The sequence below is a fragment of the Triticum dicoccoides genome, chromosome 3A (assembly GCF_002162155.2).
Source record: "Triticum dicoccoides isolate Atlit2015 ecotype Zavitan chromosome 3A, WEW_v2.0, whole genome shotgun sequence".
In the NCBI taxonomy this organism is placed as follows: domain Eukaryota; kingdom Viridiplantae; phylum Streptophyta; class Magnoliopsida; order Poales; family Poaceae; genus Triticum; species Triticum dicoccoides.
Window position 1 is genome coordinate 371195231 of NC_041384.1, and position 13006 is coordinate 371208236.

Below are 13006 nucleotides of genomic sequence, written 5' to 3' on the forward strand. Positions count from 1 at the left end.
TCAATCATTGATCCATTCATGAAACACACTTGCATATTAGCTACATCCAATGCTCAAGTACAATCATAGTGCCCCTTAGTTGGTGCTTTATAAGAGAAGATGGAGACTCAAATAAAAATAAAATTTGCATAAAGTAAATAGATAGGCCCTTTGCAGAGGGAAGTATGGATTAGTAGAGGTGCCAACGCTCAAATCTTAAATTGAGAGATAAAAGATTTTGGGAGGCATACTTTTCCCGTCAACGAAAACGACCGAGTAATTCCCAACACTTTCCATTCTAGATATATCATAGGCGGTTTCAAAACAGAAAATTAAGTTTATTCCTTTTTCCACCATTCTTTCACCATCCATGGCTAGTCGTATCCACGGGTGCCCTCCATACCAACACCTTCCAAGGAATTTATTATTTGACAACATAAAGTTAATTTCTTTTTCATTTCGGGACTGGGCATCCCTAATACCTTTGCCATACTCTCATGCAATGACAAGTGAATAAACACTCATCTTGAGAATAACACATCTAGCATGGAAAATATTGGCCACCCCCTGCCGCTTCATGAGTAGTACGAGCACACAAAAAGGAAATTTATTTTGAAAATTAGAGATGGCACATACAAATTTGCTTAGAATGGCACGGGAATACCGCATATAGGTAGGTACGGTGGAATCATGTGGCAAAACTAGGTTAGGGATTTTGGATGCACAAGTAATATTTCCATTTAGTACAAATGGAGGCTAGCAAATAGATTGAGAAGCAACAGACCAAGAAACTAAAAATCACATAAGCGAGCATTGATCATAACTAACACCGAATAATGCACCACAAGTAGGATGTAATTTCATTGCATAACTGTTGACTTACGTGCTTGCATAGGGAATCACAAACCTTAACACCAATATTCTTACTAAAGCACAATTACTCATCAACATGACTCACGAATACTATCATCATATCTCAAAACTATTACAAAAAATCAAGTTTATTTTGTCCAATGATCTTCATGGAAGTTTTTATTATATCCCTCTTGAATATCTATCACTTTGGGACTAGTTTCATAAGTTGCAATTGCATTTGACAAGCTCAAACAAATTTAAGTGAAGAACATGAGCATAAATTTTCTTCTCTCAAAATAATGTAAGTGAAGCATGAGAGTTAATGATAAACTAATCCAAAAAGAAATAAGTGAAGATCAAGCGAGTAGTTTAGTAAATAGGTAGCTATGTGAGGACTCTCTCTTATTTTAAACTTTCAGATATAAGTATTTTATTAAAATAGCAAGCGAAACAAAACAAAATGATGTAGCGACCCAACCTCAGATGGTCAAGTCTCTGTGCTTCAGTGTCATCCCTGGATCGGTAATGCTGACACACACAGTACTCGAGGATTTATAGCAGAGTAGCAATCACACACTTATTATATCAAATGTCTCCAAAGAGAACTAATTACAATAATATGGCTTAAGGCCATCTAATGCAATAATAGCGGAAGGCTTGGAAGATAAAGTGAGTCCATCAACTCCAACGGCATAACTGAGTTGCACGGCAATGACCTAACAAACCTTACTCCTTGTCTAAAAAGTCTGCAACATAATACGTTGCAGCCCGAAAATGGGTCAGCACATGGAATATGCTGGCAATATAACACAGTAGAGCCTAAACAGAATAATGCTATCACAACATGCATATTTGGCTGGTGGAAAGCTCTATGGTTATAGTTTTTGCGACAAGCCAATTTTTCCCTACAACAAAGGAATAGATTTTAATTTAACTATCATGGTGGTTGAACAATATTGAGAAGGTACCCTCAACTCAATCCCAAATTAAAGTAGTTAACAACCCAACAATATTAATTTAGAGTGATGAGATACATGTGATAACCCAAGTACTAGATACTCAAGATTGTCCATAACCGGGGACACGGCTAACCATGATTAGATTGTACACTCTGCAGAGGTTTGCGCACTTTTCCCCACAAGACTCCATCGCCTCCGTTGGATTTTCTCGCACTGCATGGTGTTTGAGAAACAGATGACCGAGACATAGTCTTTCAGAAACATTAACTCTCTACTCCGGGTAGACCATACCAAACCTACAAAACCCACTACCTGCTGATCTACCTCTTCAAGAGCTTCACGTAACTTACTCAACTATGCTAGAGCCCATAATAGCTTGTGGCTGCACACGGAAGTTTCTAGCATGAATCATCTCAGTTCCCTTTGAACCTGGGTGGCGGTCCATAGGAAGATCACACGGGTACCCCGGGATTTCCAAAAAAAATACAGACAACACTGGGTTCCTTAGGTGTCTCAATCCACCCAGATGTTAATTTAAGTTGCCACCTTAGGTTGAACCATTAATTAACAATCTCACATCTGTCATGGATTTCACTCAAACCCAAACCACGTCTACGAGCATAGCAAAGCAATATAAGCAACGCGTAGAAGTAACTCTCAAGGTTTCATAGTAACAGGGCAATAGGTTCTACCTCAATAACTACTTCCCCACCCACATGTTAATGACATCCTAATCATGCAATGTTTGAGGATTTGAACTAATGCATAAAATTGGGTGATAAAGGGGTATGATCAAAGTGTTACTTGCCTTGCTGACGATCCGCGAATCCTAGGGACTCGTAGTAACACGCTACACACTCTGGGTGTTCTATCGCAAATAAACAATAACATACATAAGAAACAAGCAAAGATGCACAAGCAAAACTCAAATAAGAGAGGTTGACCAGAAAGTTCAACTTAAGAACTCCGGTTGCAAAAAGAATCAAATCAAACGGAGCAACGAAACTCAACGGCAAAAGAAACAAGATCCGTACTAATCTGGACTAGGGTCAAATTTTTACAGTACCAAAATCTTGTTTAAATTGATTAAACAGAAAGAAGGTACCAAAATCTAGGCGCTTGAATCGCCTGATTCCGACTAACGAGTGAAAAGATAAATAGAAACTAAGATCAGATCAGAAATCACAATCGAAAATAATCGCGGATAAATCCGATAAAAGGAAAACTGACGAACAGACTAACGAACGAGCGTTCGTTAACTATAACTAACGGGCGAAAACCGTTCGTTAAAATGAACGTACGGACGAACGTCCGCTAAATAGAAGAACTGAGAAAAAAAAACGGCGAACCGATCTAAAAAAACGAACTGGGGTTTCTAAAAAAACCAAATGGTTTTAAAAAAAACCGGCGGCTTGGATGTGGCGCGGTACCTCCGGCGTGGGGCTCCGGCGAGGCGGGGTTGGGCGGCGCGGCTCGGCGGCGGCGCGGGCGGCAGGCGGCTGCGGGCGGCTCCGGCGGTGGTGGTGGTGTGGTGGTGGGGGGTGATGAGGACATCAATACCATTGTTACACCCACAGCCCCTACTGTTACATATACTGGACCAATTACTAGAGCTCGCGCACGCCAATTAAATTACCAGGTAGTTTCTGTTCTTGGTAATGATTCTAATGTTCATGAGATTATGATGCTGCCTAAATTGGATACATCTGTTTTGCTTACAAATGAAGGGCCTAGCTTGGAGAAGGATGAACATTGGAGCAAGAACACGCATGGAGTTGATGGCATGCGCAAGGGGATCAAGAACGGAGTTACAAGTGATGATTTCAGGACTTTGAAGCCGCCATAAGGAGTGCATGAAGCCTTGGACGAAATATACAAGATGCCACTTCATAATATTCGTCCATAGGCTATTCTAGGTGTTGTGTCACCTTATTAATGGGCCAGGCCCATGTAATTTCGAAATACTTAAGTATAGGCTATTTTTAGAGTCCGTATGTGTGGGGAAACAAGAGTTATGGTTGGTTTCGGACCCCACCCTCAAGGGCCACGAAATTCCCCCTCTTCCTCCATATATACAACCCTTAGGGCGTCGTTTAGACTTTGGGTTTTGTTTAGATTAAAAGTTCGCCATAGCTGCAACTTCTCGTACTTCGTTTGTGCCCAACGACCAGACCAAGACGTCACAGAACCCCACCTTGATCAATAAAGCTTTCATCTTATATTCGCAATATCCAGATTGCAATCTCAGTTTCTTGCTTGTTCTTCATTTGCTCGCAGGAAACAGACCCTCGTGGTCAGGTTGATCGTGCTCTGGCGTGGTCAATAACCCCTTGGAAGTTGGTTTAGCGATTGCTAAGGCACGACGTCTCGCACGTTCGTAGTCGGATCGTCAAGGTCGACTCCCATAGAAAACGATAGCCACCATCTCATCGAAACATCGAGACACCTTTGCCTATATCAAGTGGTATCAGATTTCTAGGTTGCTCGGTGAGATTTTACAGTTTTTCGTAGATTAGATCGAGTCTGTTGTTCATACCTACAGTCCACGAAAAAGCCACAAAAAAATTAGGGTTTGTTCATCATATCCGAACCAATCTGAGCCTTTGCATAATCTTTTTAGGGTTTTTGCTTTGTTGAATTTGCGGTTGCATCGTCGTGTCAAGTTGCTGGTCTTAGAGTCTAGTCTTTTAGAGTTTCGAGTTCTGGTCATAAGTTGTCACGCCGCCGTCGCACCATCATCATCGCCCATCTACCACCATTGCTTATCCTCCACCGCTCTGAATCCGTATCCATATACCACCACCAATCTGTATCCATATACCACCACCGCTACCATATACCACCACCGCTGCCATATACCACAACCATATATCCACCACCAATCCGAGTTCTTCTCATATTAGGTTTGTTCTTGAGATCAATCTAAATTCCGATTCGTGTTTCCTTGCCTGCGTAGGTCTCGAAAAAAAAAGAGTTTGGAGACCCCCGGGCAGTTTTCAGGCCAAAATTTTCACGGGCAAATTTTTTTCCCTATCCTATTTTTAGGCTTTTCTGAGTCTTTTGAGCCACGTGCCATCATAGTGATTTTTTGTCGCACTTTTTCGTCATCGCTGCCCTGATTTCCGAAAAAAAGTGAATTTTTTTTTCGTGCCCATCCTATCAGTTTGACAAGGGAAGAGTTTTGAGACACTCGCCATTATAGTGATTTTTCACAAAAAAAAGAGGAGCGCAAAAAAAAGGAGCGAAAAAAGCGAAAAAAAAGAGTTCCGGAGTGTGCTTTTCCCTTATTTACGTGCAGCGCCGTGATTTTGTTAGTGTTCTAGGCTCGCGTCTCTAGCACGGTCTAGCCTAGGACCAGCATAGTATCGTCGTTGAGCATTTATTCAACTTTGCATCTCTGAATTGATTATTGATGACCCTTTTTGCTACCATACTATAAGCCTTCCCAGCTCCACATACATATATGTCGTGCGTTTGACTCTCCCTGGCAATCGCTCTATCCAAGCTTTTGAGAGTTTTGACTACAACGGTTGCCGATCACCGCCTGCTGCTGGGTAAGAACTGGTAAGAATTTGAGATTTGCTTGACGGATTTGTGAAACCCGCCACCACCACCACCACTTGTTAGTAGTCTGTAGGATCATATTCTTGTGTGTTTCTATTGCTGCTAACCATGCCAGGATCACAAGCCGACGAGACTGACTGGGAGAACTTGACAAACAAGGAGCTTCATGATAAGTTTCAGCAAATGATGAGTGGACAGGTGCAAGATGTGCTAAACAGATTTGAAGAGGCCATGGAGAAGACGTTTGAAACAAAGCTCGATAACAAGTTTGCTGAATTGCTTTCGCGTTTTCCACCACCACCATCGACTGCTCCTGCCACACCTCTGCAACAACAGCAACAACACCGACTACCTCCACGTCGGGAAACAGCCCTCCGCCGAGAGAGCCGTGTCCCTCTTCAGCCGGGCCAAACTGCCGGTGCTGCTGTTGATACTTCTGTGGCTCCTACTGCTGATGTGGAGGAGGATGATTATGTGGGAGATTATGAGGATGAGGTTGATCAAAATCAGAACTACGTGCCACCACCAGCACAGCAACCACCAGGTCGTCCACATGCAAATAATGGCAATGGTAGGGCTCACCCTCAGGTACGAGATCATGACCATCTCCCTAAACTAAAATTGAATATTCCACCATTTGAGGGTAGATATGTTCCTGATATATATCTTACTTGGGAGTTAGAAATTGAACAACGATTTACATGTTTACAATATCCCGAGGAGAGACGTGTTCCTGCTGCTGTTTGTGCATTCACTAGTTTTGCATGTGTTTGGTGGTCTGAGCATTGTAGATTATATCCTATTCCGGCTACTTGGGCTGCTTTGAAAACTGCTATGCGTACTCATTGGGTTCCACCATATTATCAACGTGAATTACTTCAAAAATTGCAGCACTTAAGACAGGGAAAAAATTCTGTAGAAGAATATTATCAGGAATTACAAACTGGCATGATTAGATGTGGTATTGTTGAGGAGAATGAAGCTATGCTTGCACGTTTTATGGGTGGATTAAATAGAGAGATTCAGACGATTCTAGAGTATAAGGAGTATACTAATATCACTCGTTTATTCCATCTTGCTTGTAAAGCTGAACGTGAAGTGCAGGATCGACACGCATTGGCACGGACTAACTTTTCTGCAGGTTGACCTTCATCATGGACACCACGTGCATCATCTACTTCCACATGTTCTACTACACCGGCGCCTCCGTCGGCTGCCACCTCCAACCATGATACAATAAAGCAGGCACAATCACCACTATCTGCCAAGAGCACACCTTCTGGGCCTGCAAAGAGCTCTTCTTCATCCATGGCATCAACAAGGCAAACACATGATATTATTTGTCGACGTTGCAAGGGTGGAGGTCATTATGCGAGAGAATGCCCATCTAAGCGTGTGATGATTGTTACTGAGGATGGTGGGTATGAGTCCGCTAGTGACTATGATGAGGAGACTTTGGCTCTTATTACACGTGACGAACACGGTGGAGACGATTCTGATCATGAGACGCAATACATGGCTCCTGAAGATGCTGACAGGTATGAATGTTTAGTTGCTCAACGTGTTTTGAGTGTGCAGGTTACACAAGCTGAGCAAAATCAGAGGCATAATTTGTTCCATACAAAGGGAGTTGTGAAGGAACGTTCTGTTCGCGTGATCATAGATGGAGGGAGTTGCAACAACTTGGCTAGCATGGAGATGGTGGAGAAGCTTTCTCTCACCACAAGACCACATCCACATCCTTACTACATCCAATGGTTCAACAACAGCGGCAAGGTTAAGGTAACACGTACTGTTCGTGTGCATTTTAGTATCTCTACATATGCTGATTATGTTTATTGTGATGTGGTACCTATGCAAGCATGTTCCTTATTACTTGGTAGACCATGGCAATTTGATAAAAATTCTGTACACCATGGTAGAAACAATCAGTATACTCTTGTTCATAACGATAAAAATATTACTTTGCTTCCTATGACTCCTGATTCCATTTTGAAAGATGATATTAATAGAGCTAATAAAGCAAAACAGGAGACAAATAAGAGTTAAAATCAGATTGTGGCAAAAGAATTTGAGCACCAAATGAAGCCTAATAATAAACCATCTACTGTTGTTTCTGAAATTAAATTGAAAAGTGCATGTTTACTTGCCACCAAATCTGATATTGATGAGCTAGATTTTAGCAAATCTGTTTGCTATGCTTTTGTGTGCAAAGAGGCATTATTTTCATTCGAGGACGTGCCTTCCTCTTTGCCCCCTGCTGTCACTAACATTTTGCAGGAGTTCGTTGACATCTTTCCACAAGACGTGCCACCGGGATTACCACCTATTCGAGGGATTGAGCATCAAATTGACTTAATTCCCGGTGCTTCGCTACCCAACCGTGCACCATACCGTACCAATCTAGAGGAGACGAAGGAGATTATGCGTCAAGTACAGGAGCTGCTCGACAAAGGTTATATACGCGAATCTCTTAGTCCTTGTGTTGTTCCAATTATACTAGTGCCTAAAAAGGATGGTACATCGCGTATGTGTGTTGATTGTAGAGGCATTAATAATATTACTATTCGTTATCGTCATCCTATTCCTAGGCTTGATGATATGCTTGATGAATTGAGTGGCTCTACAATATTCTCCAAAGTTGATTTGCGTAGTGGATACCATCAAATTCGTATGAAATTGGGAGATGAATGGAAAACAGCATTTAAAACTAAGTTTGGTTTATATGAGTGGTTAGTCATGCCTTTTGGGTTAACTAATGCGCCTAGTACTTTTATGAGATTAATGAAGGAAGTTTTACGTGCTTTCATTGGACGATTTGTGGTAGTCTATTTTGATGATATACTGATTTATAGCAAATCTTTGGAAGCACATTTGGAACATTTACGTGCTGTTTTTATCGCTCTACGTGATGCACGTTTGTTTGGTAACCTTGGGAAGTGCACCTTTTGCACCGACCGAGTATCTTTTCTTGGCTATGTTGTTACTCCACAGGGAATTGAAGTTGATAAAGCCAAGATTGAAGCTATTGAGAGTTGGCCGCAGCCCAAAACGGTCACACAAGTGAGGAGTTTCCTTGGCCTTGCTGGTTTCTATAGGCGTTTTGTGAGAGATTTCAGCACCATTGCTGCACCTCTCAACGAGCTTACAAAGAAGGATGTGCCTTTTGTTTGGGGTACCGCATAGGAAGACGCCTTCATGGTATTGAAAGATAAGTTGACACATGCTCCTTTACTCCAACTTCCTGATTTTAATAAGACTTTTGAGCTTGAATGTGATGCTAGTGGAATTGGATTAGGAGGTGTGTTATTACAAGATGGCAAACCTGTTGCATACTTTTCTGAAAAATTGAGTGGGTCTAGTCTGAACTATTCTACTTATGATAAAGAATTATATGCTCTTGTTCGGACTTTAGAAACATGGCAACATTATTTGTGGCCCAAAGAATTTGTTATACATTCTGATCATGAATCTTTGAAACACATTAAAAGTCAACCAAAACTGAACCGTAGACATGCTAAATGGGTTGAATTCATTGAGACTTTCCCTTATGTCATTAAACACAAGAAGGGTAAAGAAAATGTTATTGCTGATGCATTGTCTCGTCGTTATACTATGCTTTCACAACTTGACTTTAAAATATTTGGTTTGGAGACCATCAAAGATCAATATGTGCATGATGCTAAATTTAAAGATATATTGCAGAATTGTAAAGAAGGTAGAACATGGAACAAGTTCGTCGTTAATGATGGATTTGTGTTTCGTTCTAACAAGCTATGCATTCCAGCTAGCTCCGTTCGTCTTTTGTTGTTGTAGGAGGCGCATGGAGGAGGACTAATGGGACACTTTGGCGTGAAGAATACGGAGGATATACTTGCTACACATTTCTTTTGGCCAAAGATGAGACGGGATGTTGAGCATTTTGTTGCTCGCTGCACTACATGTCAAAAAGCTAAGTCACGACTCAATCCTCATGGTTTATATATGCCTTTGCCTGTACCTAGTGTTCCTTGGGAGGATATATCTATGGATTTTGTTTTAGGTTTACCTCGAACAAAGAAGGGGAGGGATAGCATATTTGTTGTCGTGGATAGATTCTCAAAAATGGCACACTTTATACCATGTCATAAAAGCGATGATGCTGTTAATGTTGCTGATTTGTTCTTTTGTGAAATTATTCAATTGCATGGTGTGCCAAATACTATTGTTTCGGATCGTGATACTAAATTTCTTAGCCACTTTTGGAGATGTTTATGGGCTAAGTTGGGGACTAAACTGCTTTTTATTACTACTTGTCACCCCCAAACTGATGGACAAACTGAAGTAGTCAACAGAACATTGTCTATTCTGCTTAGGGATGTTTTGAAGAATAATAAGAAAATGTGGGAAGAATGCTTGCCTCATATTGAATTTGCTTATAATCGTTCATTGCATTCTACTACTAAGATGTGCCCTTTTGAAATTGTGTATGGTTTCCTACCTCGTGCACCTATTGATTTGTTGCCTCTTCCATCTTCGGAGAAGGTTAATTTTGATGCTAAAGAACGTTCTGAATTGATTTTAAAAATGCATGAGTTAACTAAGGAAAACATTGAGCGTATGAATGCTAAATATAAACTTGATGGAGATAAGGGTAGAAAACATGTTGTGTTTGCACCTGGAGATCTTGTTTGGTTACATTTGCGTAAAGATAGATTTCCTAATCTGCGCAAATCAAAGCTAATGCCACGTGCTGATGGTCCTTTTAAGGTGTTATAGAAAATAAATGATAATGCATATAAACTTGAGCTACCTGCAGATTTTGGGGTTAGTCCCACTTTTAACATTGCAGATTTGAAGCCTTATTTGGGTGAGGAAGATGAGCTTCCGTCGAGGACGACTTCATTTCAAGAAGGGGAGGATGATGAGGACATCAATACCATTGTTACACCCACAACCCCTACTGTTACATATACTGGACCAATTACTAGAGCTCGCGCACGCCAATTAAATTACCAGGTACTTTCGTTTCTTGGTAATGATTCTAATGTTCATGAGATTATGATGCTGCCTAAATTGGATACACCTGTTTTGCTTACAAATGAAGGGCCTAGCTTGGAGAAGGATGAACATTGGAGCAAGAACACGCATGGAGTTGATGGCATGCGCAAGGGGATCAAGAACGGAGTTACAAGTGATGATTTCAGGACTTTGAAGCCGCCATAAGGAGTACATGAAGCCTTGGATGAAATATACAAGATGCCACTTCATAATATTCGTCCATAGGCTATTCTAGGTGTTGCGTCACCTTATTAATGGGCCAGGCCCATGTAATTTCGAAATACTTAAGTATAGGCTATTTTTAGAGTCCGTATGTGTGGGGAAACAAGAGTTAGGGTTGGTTTCGGACCCCACCCTCAAGGGCCACGAAATTCCCCCCTCTTCCTCCATATATACAGCCCTTAGGGCGTCGTTTAGACTTTGGGTTTTGTTTAGATTAAAAGTTCGCCATAGCTGCAACTTCTCGTACTTCGTTTGTGTCCAACGACCAGACCAAGACGTCACAGAACCCCACCTTGATCAATAAAGCTTTCATCTTATATTCGCAATATCCAGATTGCAATCTCAGTGTCTTGCTTGTTCTTCGTTTGCTCGCAGGAAACAGACCCTCGTGGTCAGGTTGATCGTGCTCCGGCGTGGTCAATAACCCCTCGGAAGTTGGTTTAGCGATTGCTAAGGCACGACGTCTCGCACGTTCGTAGTCGGATCATCAAGGTCGACTCCCACAGAAAACGATAGCCACCATCTCATCGAAACACCGGGACACCTTTGCCTCTGTCAGGGGGTCGGGGTGGTGCGTATATAAGGAGGGGGCGGCTTGGGGGAGGGGGCAAGGCGTGGTGGAGGAGTCCGGCTCGGACTCTTGTCCGAGTCGGCGGCGGCGGTGGCGCTCGCGCGCGGAAGGCGGCGGCGGCGATTGGGCCGGCGGCTCGGCTGGGTTTCGGCCCAGTCGGCGCGGGTAATTTTTTTAAACAATTTCGCTGATAGAAATAAAATCCTAGAAAATAAAATAAAAATCTAAAAATGCCAAAACAAATTTTCACCGTCTAGATAAAATATTTAGAACGAGATGAACATTTTCTTGGCCCTAAAATGCAATTTTGAAAACGTGCAATTTTTGTTTCTAATGCAAATAAAATCCAAATAAAATCAAATAATTGATTTTAATATTTTTCCTCCAATATTTCAATTATTTTGGAGAAGTCATATTATCTCCTCTGTTATATTTAAATACGAAATATTTTTTGGAGAGAAAAATAATTAAAATCAAAATCCTCGTTTCATTACTTGATAAAAATCAAATATGAAAACCGGCAAATCCCCAACTCTCTCCGAGGGTCCTTGAGTTGCTTAGGATTTCGAGGATTGCGGAACGAGAATGCAATAAAATATGATATGTATGGATGACCTATGTATAACATTCCAAATTGAAAATTTGGGATGTTACAAACCTACCCCCCCCCCCCTTAAGATGAATCTCGCCCTCGAGATTCGGATTGGCTAGAAAATAGGTGCGGTGGTCTTTGAGTAGATCATCCTCTCGTTCCCAGGTGGCTTCATCCTTGGTATGGTGGCTCCACTGAACTTTGCAAAACTTGATAACCTTGCTTGCGGTGACTCGGCTGGCAAACTCAAGAATCTTAACTAGCTTCTCCTCATAAGTCAAATCACTGTCCAACTGAATCGCCTCCAAGGGTACTGTATCTTTTAACGGTATATCGGCCATCTCAGCATGACACTTCTTCAACTGTGAAACGTGGAACACATCGTGAACTCCTGACAATCCCTCAGGTAACTCCAACTTGTAGGCAACTTCTCCCATCCGTTCCAAATCACGATACGGTCCTACAAATCTCGGGGCTAACTTTCCCTTAACTCCAAAACGTTTCACTCCTTGCAAGGGTGATACTCGCAAATATGCTTTGTCTCTAATTTCATATGTTACCTCCTTGCGTTTCGAGTCTGCGTAACTCTTCTGCCTAGACTGAGCAATCTTCAGTCTATCACGGATCAGTTTAACCTTCTCTTCAGACTCCTTGATCAAGTCTGGTCCAAACAACTGTCGGTCTCCTACCTCATCCCACATCAATGGTGTTCTACACCTTCATCCATACAGGGCTTCAAACGGTGCCATCTTCAAACTGGCTGGGTAGCTATTGTTGTAAGAGAAGTCTGCGTAAGGCAAGTTGTCATCCCAACTAGATCCATAATCTAGCGCATAGGCTCTCAACATATCTTCCAGTATCTGGTTGACTCTCTCGGTCTGCCCATCCGTCTGCGGGTGAAATGTTGTACTGAACTCCAATCTCGTACCCAAAGTCTGGTGTAACTGATGCCAAAACTTTGAGGTAAACTGTGTTGCTCTATCTGATATGATGGTCCTCGAAACTCCATGTAGACATACGATCCTGGATATATATATCTTGGCCAACTTCGCACTTGTATAGGTGGTTTTCACTAGGATAAAGTGAGCCACTTTGGTCAAGCGGTCAACTACTACCCATATCGAATCATATCCTGCTTTAGTTCTGGGCAATCTGGTGATAAAGTCCATGCCAAGTTTATCCCACTTCCATTCCGGTATTGGCATAGGCTGTAACAGTCCTGCT